Genomic DNA, 18,042 nt, shown 5'->3' with positions numbered 1-18,042 from the left:
GAAGCGTTTGGCTAAAATGTGTAGAGATATAATAGATGGTATAAATTTATATATACAGTATACCATTTATTACATATAGGGGCTTCACGGTGGCGCAGTGGGTAGCACAATCACCTCACAGCAAGAACGTCTCCGGTTCGAGCCTCGGCTGGGTCAGTTGGCATTTCTGTGTGGAGTTTGCATGTTCTCCCCATGTTGACGTGAGTTTTCTCTAGGTGCTCCGGTTTCCCCCACAAGTCCAAAGATATGGTATAGGGAAATTGGGTGAGCTACATTTTCTGTTTAAGTGCGTAAATGAGAGTGTTTGGATGTTTCCCAGTGATGGGTTGTGGCTGTAAGGGTATCTGCTGCATAAAACATATGCAGTTGGGGGTTTATTTCGCTGTGGCGACCCCAGATTAATAAAGGGACTAAGCCAAAAAGAAAATTTATTATTAAATGAATATATATATATATATATACACACACACACAAACACAGTTAAAGTGAGATTTATTAGCCCCCCTGTTTATTTTTCCCCCAATTTTTTGTTTAATGTAAAACAGATTTTTTTCAACAGATTTCTAAATATAATAGTTTTAATAACTCATTTCTAATAACTGGTTTATTTTTAACAAATAATATTGTACTAGATAAATATAAATATCTAGTAATATTGTACTAGATATTTATATTTATATCATTGTATTACAAATTATATATTATATTTAGGGACCGAGCACCGAAACGGTGCGTAGGCCCTATTGGAATTGCTCCGTTTTTTATTATTATTATTAGGGACCGAGCACCGAAACGGTGCGTAGGCCCTATTGGAATTGCTCCGTTTATTATTATTCTTCTTCTTCTTCTTCTTCCGCGGAATGAATCGCGATTTAGAGGGGCTAAACATGCCCGAAAACTCACGCAACTTTGCACACGCCTCAGAAGTGGCGAAAATTTACGTTTTTTATGGGCTTCGGAAGTGGGCGTGGCAAAATGACTCGACAGCGCCACCTAGAAAAATTAAACGGACGAGCCCCCGATCCACGAATCACGCACATGCACGAAAATTGGCACACACCTCAAACATGCCAAAACATACGAAAAAGTCTCTTGGAGCCATATCTCAAACCCAACAGGAAGTCGGATATTTTTAGCTTCCTGCGGCGAAAAAGTGGCGTTTTTGCCATTTCCAGGCGTTGTATTTTAACGAACTCCTCCTAGGGATTTTATCCGATCGACACCAAAATTGGGTTTTGTCATATAAAGGCCTTGGCGATGTTAAATTGCGAAGCTTTAGAGTTTTCGTCGATGGGCGTGTCCATGGCGCCCTCGCAAACTTTGATGATTCGCCACAAAACAGGAAGTCATTATAACTCAGGCATGCATTATCCGATCTGCCTCAAAATTCACACGCTTGATAAGAGTCCTGACCTGAACACGTTTACATGCCAATTTCCAGATACAGTTACAGCGCCACCTGCTGGCCACAGGAAATGACATGATTTACGGAGTAATAAACTCCTCCCACAAATTTTATCGTATCAGCACTAAAATTGGGTAGTGTTATCTGAAAGCTCTAGCGATGATATATTGTGAAGATCTAGAGTTTTCGCAGAGGGGCGTGTCCGTGGCGGTATGACAAACCTCAACGCTTCGCCATGGAGCAGGAAGTCCTTATAACTAAACCACACAATGTCCGATCTGCCTGAAACTTCACATGGTTGATAAACGTCATCTCTTGAACACATCCACATAACAATATTGAAGTGGGCGTGGCAAAATGACTCGACAGCGCCACCTATAAAAATTAAACGGACGAGCCCCCGAGCTACGAATCACGCACATGCACGAAAATTGGCACACACCTTAAACATGCCAAAACATACGAAAAAGTCTCTTGGAGCCATATCTCAAACCAAACAGGAAGTCAGATATTATTAACTTCCTGCGGCGAAAAAGTGGCATTTTTGCCATTTTCAGGCGTTGTATTTTAACGAACTCCTCCTAGGGATTTTATCCAATCAACACCAAAATTGGGTTTTGTCATCTTAAAGCCTTGGTGATGATAAATTGCGAAGCTTTAGAGTTTTCATCGATGGGTGTGTCCGTGGCGGCCTCGCAAACTTCGATAATTCGCCACAAAACAGAACGCCGTTATAACTCAGGCATGCATTATCCGATCTGCCTCAAAATTCACACATTTAATAACAGTCCTGACCTGAACAGGTTTACGTGCCGATATCCAGTTACAGGTTTAGCGCCACCTGCTGGCCACAGGAAATGACATGTTTCACACTGTAACAAACTCCTACCACAAACTTTCCCGTATCAGCACCAAAATAGAGTGGTGTCATCTTAAAACTCTAGCGATGATATATTGTGAAGATCTAGAGTTTTTGCAGAGGGGCGTGTCTGTGGTGGCATGACAAACCTCAACGCTTCGCCATAGAACAGGATGTCCTTATAACTCAACCACACAATGTCTGATCTGCCTGAAACTTCACATGATTGATAAAAGTCCTCTCCTGAACACATCTACATAATAATATTGAGTCTGTCATAGCGCCACCTGCTGGCAGAAGGTAGTTTGGCTTGTAACTCGGCCACACAATGTCCGATCTGCCTGAAACTTCACATGGTTGATAAAAGTCCACTCCTGAACACATCCCCATAACAATATTGAGTCTGTCATAGCGCCACCTGCTGGCAGAAGGTAGTTTGGCTTCTAACTCAGCCACAAAATGTCCCATGTGCCTGAAACTTCACATGGTTGATTAAATTCCTCTCCTGAAGACATCTACATGCCAATCTTGAGTCACAGTTATAGCGCCACCTGCTGACAGGAGGAAGTTTGGCATAAATCTGTGATTTTCTCCGATTTTTTTAAATATATTGGCTTAAATTATTACTGTTCGCTGTTCTCTGTCATACTGAGGCCACCGGGCGGCGGTGAGACCGGGTGCGAGGTCCCTATCATCGCTGCTTGCAGCTTTAATTATTATTATTATTATTATTATTCCGCCCCCTATCGGGGCACTTTTGAGGGTCTAAACATGCCCGAAAACTCATGAAAATTTGCACACACACCAAACCCGGTGTAAATAGCAGGTTGATATGGGTCTCGGAAGTGGGCGTGGCAAAATGACTCGACAGCGCCACCTAGAAAAATTAAACGGACGAGCCCCCGATCCACGAATCACACACATGCACGAAAATTGGCACACACCTTAAACACGCCAAAACATACGAAAAAGTCTCTTGGAGCCATATCTCAAACCCAACAGGAAGTCAGAGATTTTTGACTTCCTGCGGCGAAAAAGTGGCGTTTTTGCCATTTCCAAGCGTTGTATTTTAACGAACTCCTCCTAGGGATTTTATCCGATCGACACCAAAATTGGGTTTTGTCATCTAAAGGCCTTGGCGATGTTAAATTGCGAAGCTTTAGAGTTTTCGTCGATGGGCGTGTCCGTGGCGGCCTCGCAAACTTTGACAATTCGCCACAAAACAGGAAGTCGTTATAACTCAGGCATGCATTATCCGATCTGCCTCAAAATTCACACGTTTGATAAGAGTCCTGACCTGATCACGTTTACATGCCAATATCCAGATACAGTTATAGCGCCACCTGCTGGCCACAGGAAATGACATGTTTTACAGTGTGACTAACTCCTCCCACAAATTTTTTCGTATCAGCACCAAATTTGGGTTGTGTCATCTGAAAGCTCCAGCGATGATATATTGTGAAGATCTAGAGTTTTCAGAAAGGGGCGTGTCCGTGGCGGCATGACAAACCTCAACGCTTCGCCATGGAACAGGAAGTCCTTATAACTCAACCACACAATGTCCGATCTGCCTGAAACTTCACATGGTTGATAAAAGTCCTCTCCTGAACACATCCACATGACAATATTGAAGTGGGCGTGGCAAATTGACTCAACAGCGCCACCTACAAAAATTAATCGGACGAGCCCCTGATCTATGAATCACGCACATGCACGAAAATTGGCACACACCTCAAACATGCCAAAATATACAAAAAAGTCTCTTGGAGCCATATCTCAAACCCAACAGGAAGTCTGATATTTTTAACTTCCTGCGGCGAAAAAGTGTCTTTTTTGCCATTTCCAGGCGTTGTATTTTAACAAACTCCTCCTAGGGATTTTATCCGATCAACACCAAAATTGGGTTTTGTCATCTAAAGGCCTTGGCGATGTTAAATTGCGAAGCTTTTGAGTTTTCATCGATGGGCGTGTCCGTAGCGGCCTAGCAAACTTTGACGATTCGCCACAAAACAGGAAGCCGTTATAACTCAAGCATGCATTATCCAATCTGCCTTAAAATTCACACGCTTGATAAGAGTCCTGACCTGAACACGTTTACATGCCGATATCCAGATAGAGTTATAGTGCCACCTGCTGGCCACAGGAAATAACATGCTTTACACTGTAACAAACTCCTCCCACAAATTTTATCGTATCAGCACCAAAATTGGGTGGTGTCATCTGAAAGCTCTAGCGATGATATATTGTGAAGATCTAGAGTTTTCGCAGAGGGGTGTGTCCGTAGCGGCATGACAAACCTCAACGCTTCGCCATGGAACAGGAAGTCCTTATAACACAACCACACAATGTCCGATCAGCCTGAAACTTCACATGGTTGATAAAAGTCCTCTCCTAAACACATCCACATAACAATATTGAGTCATAGTCATAGCGCCACCAGCTGGTAGAAGGTAGTTTGGCTTACAACTCAGCCACACAATATCTGACCTGCCTGAAACTTCACATGGTCGGTTAAATTCCTCTCCTGAAGACATCTGCATTAAAATATTGAGTCACAGTCATAGCGCCACCTGCTGGCAACAGGAAGTGTGGCCTATAAATCAGCCACACAATGTCTGAACTGCCTGAAACTTCACATGGTGGATAAAAGTCCTCTTCTGAACACAGCTAAATAATAATATTGAGTCTGTCAAAGCGCCACCTGCTGGCAGAAGGTATTTTGGCTTACATCTTAGCCACACAATGTCTGATCTGCTTGAAGCTTCACATGGTTGATTGAATTCCGCCTCTGAGAACATCAACACGCCAATATTTAGTCACAGTCATAGCGCCATCTGCTGGCAACAATAAGTTTGGCTCATAACTCAGCCACAGAATGTCTGAACTGCTTGAAACTTCACATGGTTGATTAAATTCCTCTACTGAAGGTATCTACATGCCAGTCTTGAGTCACAGTCATAGCGCCACCTGCTGAAAGGAGAAAGTTTGGCATAAATGTGTGATTTTTTCAGGTTGTTTATATATATCGGCCAAAATTAATATTGTTCGCTGTTCTCTGTCATCCTCAGGCCACCGGGCGGCGGTGAGCCCGGGTGCGAGGTCCCTATCATCGCTGCTTGCAGCTTTAATAGATATTATTATCTATATATATTAATTAGATATTATATTATACAAAACAGGATTATAAACTAGCCAAGTAACTAACTAACAAGTAAATGAATGAATAAGTTATAATAATAAATAAACAACACATAAATTAATAAATAAATGAATGAGTGAAAAATATTAATTAAAGATGGCGACAGAGACCGCATAATAAGTCCTTTGAGGAAAACCCAGCACAATTTAAAACTACAGCTGATCAAATCATTATTAAACTGATAAGTGATATTCTAAGTCGATCTCTCTCTTTTGTGTGTTGTAGTGCTGTATTTGTTCCATAGTAATCTCGTAGTGTTTGTGCTGCTTTGGCTTTTTCTGGGTTAATTATTGTGATTTCCTGATTGCAACAGAGAAATACTGGGAAATCTTAGACTGATGGCATTTCATGCCGTTCAGCCTTATAATCTTAAAATGTGAGCAAAATCACCTGTTTTGTCATCACTTTGAACTAGAGATGTCAAACTCAATTCCTGGAGGGCCGCAGCCCTGCACAGTTTAGTTCCAACCCTGCTCCAGCCCACACTTACCAGTATGTTTCAAACAAGTCTGAATGACTCAATAAGTTTGATCAAGTGTGTTTAATTAGGGTTGGAACTAAACTGTGCAGAGCTGCGGCCGTTCAAGAATTAGGTTTGACATCCCTGCTTTAGACATTATGCTAGAGAATCATTCAAACACTATGTAGATCCAAATACAAAGGATTTTTAGACTCTGTGTTTGATTTTTTTTTTACATATACACGGTTATGCTGTATAAACACAAAATCACACGAGTAGCATTGCGATATGGCTGTACATCATCACTGGTGAGACACTAAGGCACTCTGCCTGTGGCCTCCTGCCAAGGCTCACCTCCCACCAGTGCCGATATACAGCCATATCTCAATGCTACTCGTGTGATATTTCTCATAAATAAAATGTGTATTTTGCAAAACGTGTTTTAGCCTAATTTTGATCGAAAATCGAAGCTAAATATCTGAAACAATTTGATTCCAAATTTGAAGTTGATATCTCAAAAAATGAGCTAACTAACATTACCGAAAAAGTCGACCCACTGTATAATTCGCACCCTAATTTCAGAGATCCCTATAAGAGCTTCTAGCCTTGAATCTGTCTCTTTCTCTCTCACTCCCCGGTTGGAAACAGTGCGAGATAAAGGGCACTTTTGTCTGAATTAATATGCTGCTCATGCACAGAGGGCATATTATTCCCTTTTATTTGTGTCAGAGCAGTGGGAGGAACCTGGCGGTCTCCAAGCTGAGACAGCGTTGGCAGCATCGCCGCAGACATCTCCATGCCTGCATATCTTTACAGCGAGAAGCGTTTCCCTTTGAAGGGCCAGATATAGACAGATTTCACCTATTCATCCTTCAGAAGAGCCCTGAGTTTGCGCTTTCATAGGCCTCGCATTCATCAGACGCGCTCGCAGGAAAAAAGTAGGAGCCGCTATACAACAAATCAAAAGTAACACACACAAAAAAGGCATTCATCATTAATAATGGACAACTTGGTGCAGGCTGGTGTAGTGCACGACAAAACCAGGTTACGATTTATAGAATCAATATTTCATGCCGAACATCTGTCTGCATTTTTTATTTATTTTTTTTGGCCAATGCATTCAGATGTCATTACAAATAACTGTCAAAGGGAGGGTTTAATCTTCCTGCGCTGCCAAATGCAATGAAACATTTATAGAAACTCGCTGCACGGCTATTGTCCGAAATTTGACACAACTTGGAGAGAAAAATGCGAGTGTTTGTTAGTAAGGCAAAGCATTTAGATTAATACAGTGATTAGTAAGGCCATACTGAATCTGTGGACATGCATTTCTCCGTAGAGTTCTCATGTTCTCCCCGTGTTGGTGTGGATTTTCTCTGGGTGCTCCGGTTTCCCCCACAGTCCAAAGACAAATAAATTGGCCGTAGCGTATCAGTGTAAATGCAAGTGTGTATGGGTGATTCCCAGTACTGGGTTGCGGCTGGAAGGACATGTAAAAGAAACTTTATAAAAATGAAAATAGTCACTTTTCACCAAATGTTTATCATAGGCTGAAAAACACTAGCTGTGCATATAGCCCACTGAATTTGTTCGAATTAGCCGCTAAACTGATAAAGCGAAATATAGTTACGTTCCCTCGTGTCCTAGGCTGGAAATAGGGTTGGGCTGATAGACGATGCCATTGTTCATTGCCGATGGCCAATAGACAACACGATGCTGAGCTGACATCGCCAATCCTCCGCCCCGCCCCCATCACAATCACGCTCACGAAAAATACACACTTAGGCCCCGTTTACCCTAATACATCTTAGTATTAAAATAGCATTTTAGAACAAAAATGATCCACATCCACACCGTATTTTACCTAGCATTTCTGAACAGCCCTCTGTCCTCTGAAAATGCACATTACTTGACCACACACACTAACACACACACACAGACAGACACAGCCACACACACAGCCACAAACTGTCATGCGCTACTTTGAGCTCCACGGATATACCACTGGATCGCGTCTCACTGTAGTTGTTAAACGTGATTTTCAGACATCCTAAGTCTCCCGGAAGTTCCTGTTCATTCCAACACGTCGCACACTCGGTCAAACACCGCCTCCTACCATCCCATATGAAACACACCTGCCTGTAATTATCAAATGCTGTTCAGGTCCTAATTAATTGGTTCAGATGTGCTATACGTAATGCGTTAACCCGCCATTAACTGAATGAACCGACTGAAAGTTTTGAACAAGAAGCTGTAATGTAACCATGGTGGGATGATTTTTGGTGTGGCGCCCCGCCATGGAAGAGTGACACACACACACACACACACACACACACACATACATATATATATGTGTATATATTCATTCCAACACAGGCGCGGACACTCTAACAGAAAGTGGGAGGAGCGTCTCTTTAGCAACCTCTCCAATGCGGCACCTCACGATATTTGCAAACAAGTCATATAAATCAAATTTAGTATCATTTCACCGTAATGGAGGAATCCCACCAAATGTAGCAAAGTAAGAGTAATGATTTTCCTCTAATAATTTATTTGAGTAATTTAAAATGTACTCAAAAAGTACCAATACCCAACAATCTTACTTAAGTAAATGTAACAAAGTAAATGTAATTTGTTACTATCCACCTCTGGTTATTGGGCGGAGCTAACACACTTAAGCACGCCCTACAAACGCTCAGTTTTGAACAAACAGAAGAGGAGGAGGAGTCTGTTAGGTTGTAAGAACTCTCCCCACAGCCTTTCCCCCCCCATCTGAATGACATGCCTACTTTACTACATCCAATCAGCTCACAGTAAAAAAAAACAAGCCACGCCCACTGTTTGCTCATTTAATATTCTGTTTCTCTTGGAAGTGCATCACTATACAAATCAAAATGGTTGCATGTTTTATGTGGACTTCAAATAAAGGGGTGTTACTAATTCACTGCTATTCGCATGATGACAACCACGTCAGAACCGTCTTTTATATAATAATACAGAAAGTCTCGGCAGAACAGAGAGAATGAAGGAATGCTGCCAAGCACTGGCCCATAATGTCTCCTGCAGCCTGGGTCCACTGCATCTGGCAGAGGCCTTGGTTTAGACAGCGCTTGCATTCTTCTAGGGTTTATCCCAGGGCACTCACAATTAAAACCCTAATAGCCCCATCGCACAAAAAAAGAGCACTTAGAAAGCGGAAACCAAGAACAGTGCGACCACTCATGTCAAATTATTTTCAGGACTTTTTATAAGCAAGTCTGTTTTGGGGGAATGCCTAATATGCCATTACAGAAGCTGTTGGCCTGGGATTTGCCTCTTGATCTCCGCAGCAGATACAAAGCTGTTTTTTTTCTCTGCTAGGACAGCTCTCTGCTTCTTAATTGGACGTTTAAGACCAGTTTTAGATGGGATGAAGAATTCTCTTGTGAAGTTTGCTTTCTGAGTGAATTTTTTAGGATTAAATGTTGTTCTGTCAAGTAAAGTGGTAAGCTAACGTGTGAAAAATATCTGCAAATTAGCATGTTTTTTAATTGCTTATTCTTTTTAATATTGCTTAAATATTTTTTTACTGGATGAAATAACCTTCAATGACAGATGGTGTAGACAGCGAATTGGTTGTTGTGACTGTTGTGACTGTCATCTACAGAAACATCATGTTTACTGTACCAAGAGGACGCAGCATGAAACGATACAGCATTTTAGAGATAGATTTCCTCAATATTTCCAAATATAGGGCTGGTTTTAGGTGACAAGCCATTCTACCTCTGTTAGTTCTGCAGAACACAATATGGCGTGACAATATTACAGCCATTCAGTAATGTAATACTCTTTGCATACTGCACATAGTCTGCAGAGCTTCCACGGGGGGAGAATCGCTGTCTTTAACAGCATATGGGATGGCAGTGGTCCAAAAGCTCATGCAAACGATTTTCAGCCTCAAAATAAATGAAATCAATGATACCGCCAGGACTCCCTGATCCCTGCAGAGAGTGCGAACATGACTTTAGTTGGGTGTGAAAGCCAAAGCGAGGTGAGAAACCAAAGGAACTTTCCAGATGAAGGGCATGGTTTTTTTTTCTCTCTCCTTTGAATCACTTGAGGGAAAGTGCTTCATATATTAGATACTATTACTAAACTACCATAAAATATTGTGGTGTAGTTGGCATTTGCATACACTGTAAAAAAAAATGGTATTTTTTTCTGTAGCTTGTGATTCACAATATTTTTAGGGATTATTAACATGTTCAAATTGCATTGCACTTGATCTCTGCGTTAACTTTTGATGTTAAAAAACGTCATTGTGTGTGTGTTGTAGAAGATCAGAAAACATACTGGAAGCTTGGTTTTCAACTATATTTTACAACATAGGCTCATTCTGAAAACGTAGCCCTAGAAAGATTTCTGGAGAGCACGAATTACATATCCAGAAGTATGTATGGCTGCATTTCATCTTTAAAACGAATAATACAGGTAAAACGTGGTAAAATCAGATGAGGGCTTTTCTTTTTCTGGATTGCTTTTTGAAAACACTGTCGGTTGGGTTTAGTGGAGGAGCAGGGTGGGTCAGTCAGTCAGTCAGTTAGCCAATTGATGGCGGCCTCTGGTGGATTTATATGAGAACAGCAGGCGCAAATGGCACTCACGAGAGAAATTTAAGATCTGAAAAATCGTACACAGCAGCCTCTGATGGATTCGCGAAAACAAAAAATGCAAAAAAAAAAAATTTTTAAAATGCACCTCCTGCAACATGTTTGACACTGTCCAGAAATGTATATGGCGGTACGTTTTTCAGATTGAGTCTGGGTTGATATTTTACATTGCCAACCCAGAAAATGCTGATTTTTTGCACTAAATGTGAAATTTGTCACTTTTTTTTTCAAATTTTAAACATTAAAACTAGTTGGAGAAGATTTTCTTGGTTAGTAATGTTAAACATTCAATTCAATAATTGATTATTGAATAATAAAATACAGAAGTAGATTTAGTTATTTTGCTTGTCTGTTGGTTTTGGCTAGAACCACACAATTCTTGAATTTTGGGGGACAACTAAATTGTTTTACGTTCAATCCACTAAAATTTGAAAAAAACTAATAAGTGAACTTAATTCGCCAATGTTCTCCGAAAACATTTTTTACAGTGTATTATTGGTTTAATTTAAATGTGTAAATTAAAATATATATATACGTTAAAAAACAAATAAATCAACACATTGCTCACATCTTTTTTGGATCATAACAATTACTTTTATTAACTTATAACTAAACATATAACTAAATGCTACTAAAAACTCTTTTTTGTAGATTACACTGAGACTATAATAATATAATTTTTCTAAAACCATTTTCAAAAGATGATAATTTCAGGCACAGAGCTGTTGTGAAAATGTTCAAAAATAAATTAAAAAAACATCAAAAGCTTTTGATTGTTTTGTTCAAAACACAGTTATGTAAATGCCCCCTAAATCTCTAGGTTATTTCTGAGAATTTTTGATTCTGAAACTGGTGGGGCCCAAAAATAAACCTAAAACACTTATATGAAACACCACAACACTGTTTAGACACCCTAGCAACTGCCTAGCAACACAGTGACAATCTGAAGACTTCACAAGACACAAGTAGTGATTATTTCTGCTCTAAAAAATGTAGACTTCTCACATTTTCTTCAGAGAATGTAAAAATCAAGTCATATTGCTCCAACAGAAGCTTAATGTTGAGCTTCAGGCTTCATTATGGTCTAGGCTTCTGGTTTCTGAGTGCTAATGCTTTGCCAGCTAATCTGCCAGAGAACCCTACAATGATGATTCTCAGATTGATTCATGAAACCAAATACTGAAACATGCAAGGAGCGTTCTGTGATTTTGTTCTTAATTAATCATTTGAATTGTCTAATCATTTGCAGCTGTTATATAGTATTTATATCTGAGCAGGGCTCTAATGCAAGCATGATTGGGTGTTGAGGTTGGAACATAGGCTACTTCTAAAACGTAGCCTTATATACATTTCTGGAGATCGCAAATCATGTAGCCAGAGCTTCGTGTGGCTGCATTTTGTCTTTAAAACGAACGCAACGGAGCGGTGTGACACAGTTCCTTTTCATGCTTACTAGCTGACCGCTTACCTCCATGTCGACAGCTTTTCCGCTGTTACCAGTTTGCCCAGTGGCTTGCTGCGTACGTCGGAGGATTTGAGACACAGAGTGACCGTGATGATGGGGTTCGAGTCCGGTGAAGAATGGTTCCAGAAAGCAGCTAAAACAAAAGCCAAAACAAACTAAATAACAAGTAAATAACAGGGTGAGAATGTGGTAAAATCTGAAAACATGGTAAAAATCAGGTGGTCATGAAGGCTTTTCTTTTTCTGGATTGCTTTTGAAAACACTGTTGGTTTAGGGAAGTGGGTGGGCGCTGATCAATCAATGATTTTGAAAACACTATTGGTTGGGTTTAGGAAAGGGTGAGGGGATCGCTTGGGCTGTCGGCCAGTCAGTCAGTCAACAGCAGCCTCTGATAGACTGACGTGAGAATAGTAGGCGCGAATGGCACTCATGAGAGAAATTTGAGATCTGAAAAAGCGAACACATCGTTCTCTAAAAAAAAAGACGTAGCTACTGGGACTCTTTTTGATCTCTCCAAAAATCTACGTAGGAGTACGTAATCAGAATGAGCCTGGGGAGCATACATGAGCACACTCCATTTTGAAAAAAAGAATAGTTTCATCCATTTTTCAGTAAATAAAATAATAATAAATTTTGGTATGCACCCAGCTTTAGACTCCTAGTGTACTGCAATGGGCAACATTGTGACTTTCTGTCCTTTTTATGGCCACATTCAGTCCATTGCCTCCTGATTTTGGTTTGTTTAGATGTCGTTGGACCATGTTGTATATATCAGTCCAACTGCATCAGAGTTCATTTAGAAGTGGACCCAACCAGTCTCGGTTGTTCCTGCTTGGTGCACACCAGAGTTAGAATCAATAGTGTTTTGTTTTGTTACACTTTCTTACACAAGCAGAGCAACTGCTCCAGAGTTTGCTTTACTGGAACCAAACCTGCCAAGTGTGAACATACCCTAAGCTGTGTGTGATTTTTTTTCAGCAGTAAAGGCACTTTCTACCGCATATTAGGGACATTGCTGAATTAACATGTTTGTAGTTCAGTGAGTTAGCCGGGTCTCTGGAGGTCTACATTAGCGGTCCATCAGCCCTGTGGGATTTTCATGGTCTATTTCAGCACAGCACGATCAGTGGGCGATGAATACTAACGACGGACATTTTTAGAGGTCCACTTGAGGGGAATGGAGACAAAGAGTCCATTTGACATACTTCACCACGTCAACTTCAGATGAGAGCACTTTTGCCTTGAGAGCATTGGTCACCACTCAGCATGGTTAAAAAAAAAAAAACTAAAATGCTCGGCAATGCAATGTCAAACATTCTGTGGCTTCCTAGAACACATATTAGGAAACTTTCCCACTGACATAACAGTACTACAGGAAAGCCACTACAGTAAAACAAAGGAAGTTACAAGATCTGGGGTTGCTGTTTAAGGGGCTGTTTATGCATCGCTTTGGCTTTTGAAGTGGACTGGGAGTTTGGACATATGATAGGTTTCATGTCTGGGAAACCACAATCGCACTTTTAAAGGGGTAGACTTAACCAGCACATTGGTATTGTTGGCGATTACTTGCTTGGTTGCACTCTTGACAGAAAAAAAAGATCTGAAAAACACCTTTAGAGGGTATTTTGTTGTTGTAAGACGGTGCCGCATTACAAAATACATAAAAGTAATCCTGAAACCTCGGCGTCAAGACCTCCGCTTTTAAAAGCTCGGAGCAAGGCTTTTCCTCTTTCGCTATGGTGCTGTGTTTTCCTTCCTTTCAGGCCATCCTGGGAACCTGGAAAAGTAATTACATCATTGTGCCCGGCCTTTCAAACTCCTCCGAGTTGAACTGTGGGAATTGTGATACAGGAAGGAAAGGATTGCAGGTGTGTTTGGAATTACTGTGCAAGAACAATGGAGGAAGTGTAGAATGGGCCACCGGCATCATGCAGTTGCGGACTTGTGTACAAGCTAAAGCATCTCCTGTGTTTTTTTGGGGGGGGGTTTTGTTCACAATTTACTTTTCACTATAGATGGACTAAAGAATGAGCTACTCAAAAGCTGATGTGTATACCAAATACTACAATACATCTGTGAAAATACTGTTTTTCTGTGCTTTAGTTAGCATTTAAACAAGTTTAAGTTCAGCATTTTAAGCAATCTTTTAATAATAGCTTCTCCATCTGGAAATCTGCTCTGGTTGTCTTGTTGACTCAAAACAAAAAAAGAAAAAACAATACTAATACTACAACAATGCTAATTTGTGATCAGTAAAGTAGACTATATATGGTAACTATTGGATGTACAAAAATTAGTGTGAGTTTGAGATCCCCCCCCCCCAAAGGTATTTCTTTAAAACAAGACTTTAAACCCGGGATTAAAATGTATTTGGAAACATTAAAATTTATCATAGTATCATAGCAAGCATTGTCAATCATCTTGGTTAAACTTTAATTTAAGGTATCCTTGTTAAAATGTACCTATTCATTAACTACTGAGTAATATTAAGTAATTACATGCACTTATTGCATAATTAGGATTAGAATGTGGGTTAGGTTTAGGGTTTGTTGCATGCAATTATGCATAATTCATTATTATTACTATAGTATGTACACTCACAGAAATAATGGTACAGGAGCTGTCACTGGGGCAGTACGTTTTGAAAAGGTACATATTTGTACCTGAAGGGTCAATAATGGTACCTCACAGGTACTTTTTAGGTACATTTGGGTACAAACGTGCACTTTTGAGGTAACACTGTGGACTCCTTGTGTACAAATATGCATCTTTGGAAAAGGTACTGCCCCAGTGACAGCTCCTGTACCTTTATTTCTGGGAGTGTACATGGAACATGTAACAAGGACACTTTAAAGGGGACCTATTATGCAGAAATCACTTTTATTAGGGGTTTAAAACACACTTGTGTGGCAAAACTCTGCGAATGTAACCAGTTTATAATGGTAAAATTTATTAATTTTATTTTTTATAATCTTAATTGATAGAAACTGTCTGCAGAAATACTTTGATCGACATTCTCACTTTGTACGTGTCATCAGAATGGGAAAGCCCCGCCCATTAGTGACTATCTCTCCCTCATTAGCATAAGAAGTTAGTCTTGTTTTTAAATCTGCCACTATGCTGACACATAGGCATTTGTAACTTCGCCCTCTTTTGAAAAGAACACAATCTCACTTGAATTTAAAGTGACAGTCACCAAAACACCACAATTAGGATTAAAGCCTTAAAGGCATATTATTTATGGGGTATTTTAATCTGAAATTTCACATAAACACTCTACGGACATCAGAAATTTATTTGACATCTCGTAAACAGGAATACTCTTTAAACATCATTGTTTATTCATCCTAACTGTAAACAAGAAGGGGGAAAACTTTGACTTTGGAAAACATTCCAGCTCTTGTTGTGTCTGGTAATATTTATACTGAAGGCCACCTGCTGTTAAAACCAAGACCAAACTACCATTTTATACACAAAATTCAGCGTCCCCCAATTCTACTACCAGTAACCCCCCAATTTACTATCCCAGCGGGTGCACAGACAAAAGGGCACTTGGCTTCAATGCATATCCACATATCATTTTTCATGTTTTCATGCTTTGTGTGCTGTAATCCCCTTAGCGGCATTGAGCGGTTCCCCTCTGACAGCTACATAAAAGGCTTCTGCTTTGAGACAACACGTGTATGAAGATCCGTCCTCCAGTCAAAACATCTTAGCTTTATTGACTGCCGCTGTGTCTCGCTAATAAAAGAGGGCACGTCTTTTGTTTATCCACAACACCCCTCTTAGCTATGAGCGTTGTCTATTGGATTGCCTTGGAAAAAAAGGGAAGCGAAATAAATCAAGAGCGAGTGGTTTCGGTGCCAGGGAGGTATTTATCTCACAGATGCACAGCAGAACACATCTCCCTCAACGCTTCACTCTTGTAGCCCTGTAGGGTTCACAGCCTCCCTTCTCATAAACTCTGTATAGGTGGAAGAAGAAATGAATCATGCATGCATGCGGCAGATATTACCCAACACACCCAGAGAGCCTGGCTCATTCTCATGTCCAATGCAATATCATGTGAAGCAGCAAGTGTTTATTGCTGTTTAGGAAGCAGTATCGCGATATATAAAGATAAACATTATAACAAACAATTTCTTAAAGGAAAACTCCACTTTAGTATGAAAATATGCAATGTTTTGACTTCCCTAGAGTTAAACAGTTGAGTCTTACCGTTTTTATTCCATTCAGCCGATCTCTGAGTTTGGCGAGAGCACTTTTAGCTTAGCTTAGCATAGATCATCCAATCAGATTAGACTCTCGGCATCTTGTTTAAAAATGACTAACAGGTTTTGATCTTTTTTTTTCTATTTAAAGCCTGACTGTTTTGTAGTTACATCCTGTTCTAGACAGAAGGGCTCCGAAAAGTTCTAGTAACTAGGAACTATACTCTCCTTCTGGCATAATCAAGGCATTTTGCTGCCTTACTATGTGCCTATCTTAAAATATCAACGGTGTCAGTTTCAATACCATTATACAGTCATAAAAAAACAATGCACTTAAATAGGAAACATGTATTAAATAATAAATATTATTCATTTAATGCCTACAAATGTGCATGCGTGATCACTGGACAGTGTGGAGGACAGAGAGAGAGAGGTGAGGCAAGATGGCGAGTCGTGCACCAATTGACCTGCAGTTTGGCAGTATTTCCGGTTTCGACCAAACAAGAAGGGAGCTGTGGTAAATACGAACTTGAGGTCTGCATTCCTGCTGCTGTACCGCGGGAACTGACCAGATTTCTTGCGGGGTGGGAATTCATTTCTGAATAAAGCTCGGGAACTCTGGTGTCATTTGAAAGGGAGCGGGCACGCGGTCTAACAATATCGAATTGAAGGGGTAGTTTTAATTGCTATGTACATGCTACAGTTTAATAACAGGCATAATAATAATTATTCTTATGTCCCAATCAATTGTTGCTTAACCAAAAGTTTAACAAAGCGCAAGAACAGAAGAAAGCAGATTGGGTAACTTTAGTGACTTTACTGGCAATTGTTACTCTCGACCACACACTGAAAATAACCGAAAGTAACCCGAACAAATAGTAAAGTACTTTAAATGTCCAGTAGGTGGCCAGAAATATCTGATGGGCCATCAGATATTATGCATGGATATATATATATATATATATATATATATATATATATATATATATATATATATATGACATCACACTAAACAGGTGGATAGAAAAGTAACGCATTGGGAGGAAAAAATGCATTGTGTGAACAGCCCCTTAACATTCATTCAGGAAGACTGTATAGCAGCCATATAGAAATACCCAATAGCAATCACCCGAGACCATTCTAACAACCATTTTAGATTTCCATGGCTATATAAAAAGTGACTTTACGGCTTGTTTAAACTACTTATTTAAAATGAGTATTTTTGGGGGACAACTTAATTGTTTTATGCTCAAGCCACCTAAATTTGCAACAATTTAGCTATCCTAATATATTTGAAAATGAAGGAATTGTGTGGAACCCAGCATATTATACCATGTAATAATGTGTTTAGGTGGCACAGTGGCTCAGTGGTTAGCACTGTTGCCTCAAAGCAAGAAGGTCGCTGGTTCGTTTTGTCTGTAGTGTATGAATGTGCGGGTGTATGGGTGTTTCCCAGTACTGGGTTGCAGCTGGAAGGGCATCCGCTGCTTAAGACATAAGCCAGAATAGTTGGCAGTTCATTCCACTGTGGCAACCTCTGAAATGGAGACTAAGGCGAAGGAAAATGAATGAAATATGTATTCATTATTTACACTGTATAAAACAAACATGCATTTACAAATATAAAATCTTCATTTAAAGCGGTCAGCTGTTACGCACACATATTCACTGTGTATACGAATAACACAGTGCATATGGTTTGATTTGAAAATTATCCTATGAATGTCAGAACCGAACCTCTGGCCTCACGTCAAGCCAAGCGGAAAAATAATATTGTGACATTAAATTGGTTCC

At 40.1% G+C, this 18,042-nt stretch overlaps 1 protein-coding gene and 1 long non-coding RNA gene across 7 annotated transcripts in view; one reads left to right on the top strand and one right to left on the bottom strand.

The window, feature by feature from the left end:
• adarb2 (adenosine deaminase RNA specific B2 (inactive)) overlaps window positions 1-18,042 on the top strand; it is a 619,893-nt gene that overhangs the window by 23,169 nt on the left and 578,682 nt on the right. The gene's annotated exons all lie outside the window — the stretch shown is intronic.
• Window positions 10,801-18,042, bottom strand: part of LOC141380808 (uncharacterized) — a 105,312-nt gene continuing 98,070 nt past the window's right edge. The window contains exon 5 of the long non-coding RNA XR_015524705.1: window positions 10,801-12,170. This is a non-coding gene — a long non-coding RNA (uncharacterized LOC141380808). The remainder of the gene's footprint in view (window positions 12,171-18,042) is intronic.

Source organism: Danio rerio, chromosome 24 (genome assembly GCF_052040795.2).
Source record: "Danio rerio strain M-AB ecotype USA chromosome 24, GRCz13ab, whole genome shotgun sequence".
Lineage (NCBI taxonomy): Eukaryota > Metazoa > Chordata > Actinopteri > Cypriniformes > Danionidae > Danio > Danio rerio.
This window is presented reverse-complemented; position numbering and strand designations above follow the sequence as displayed.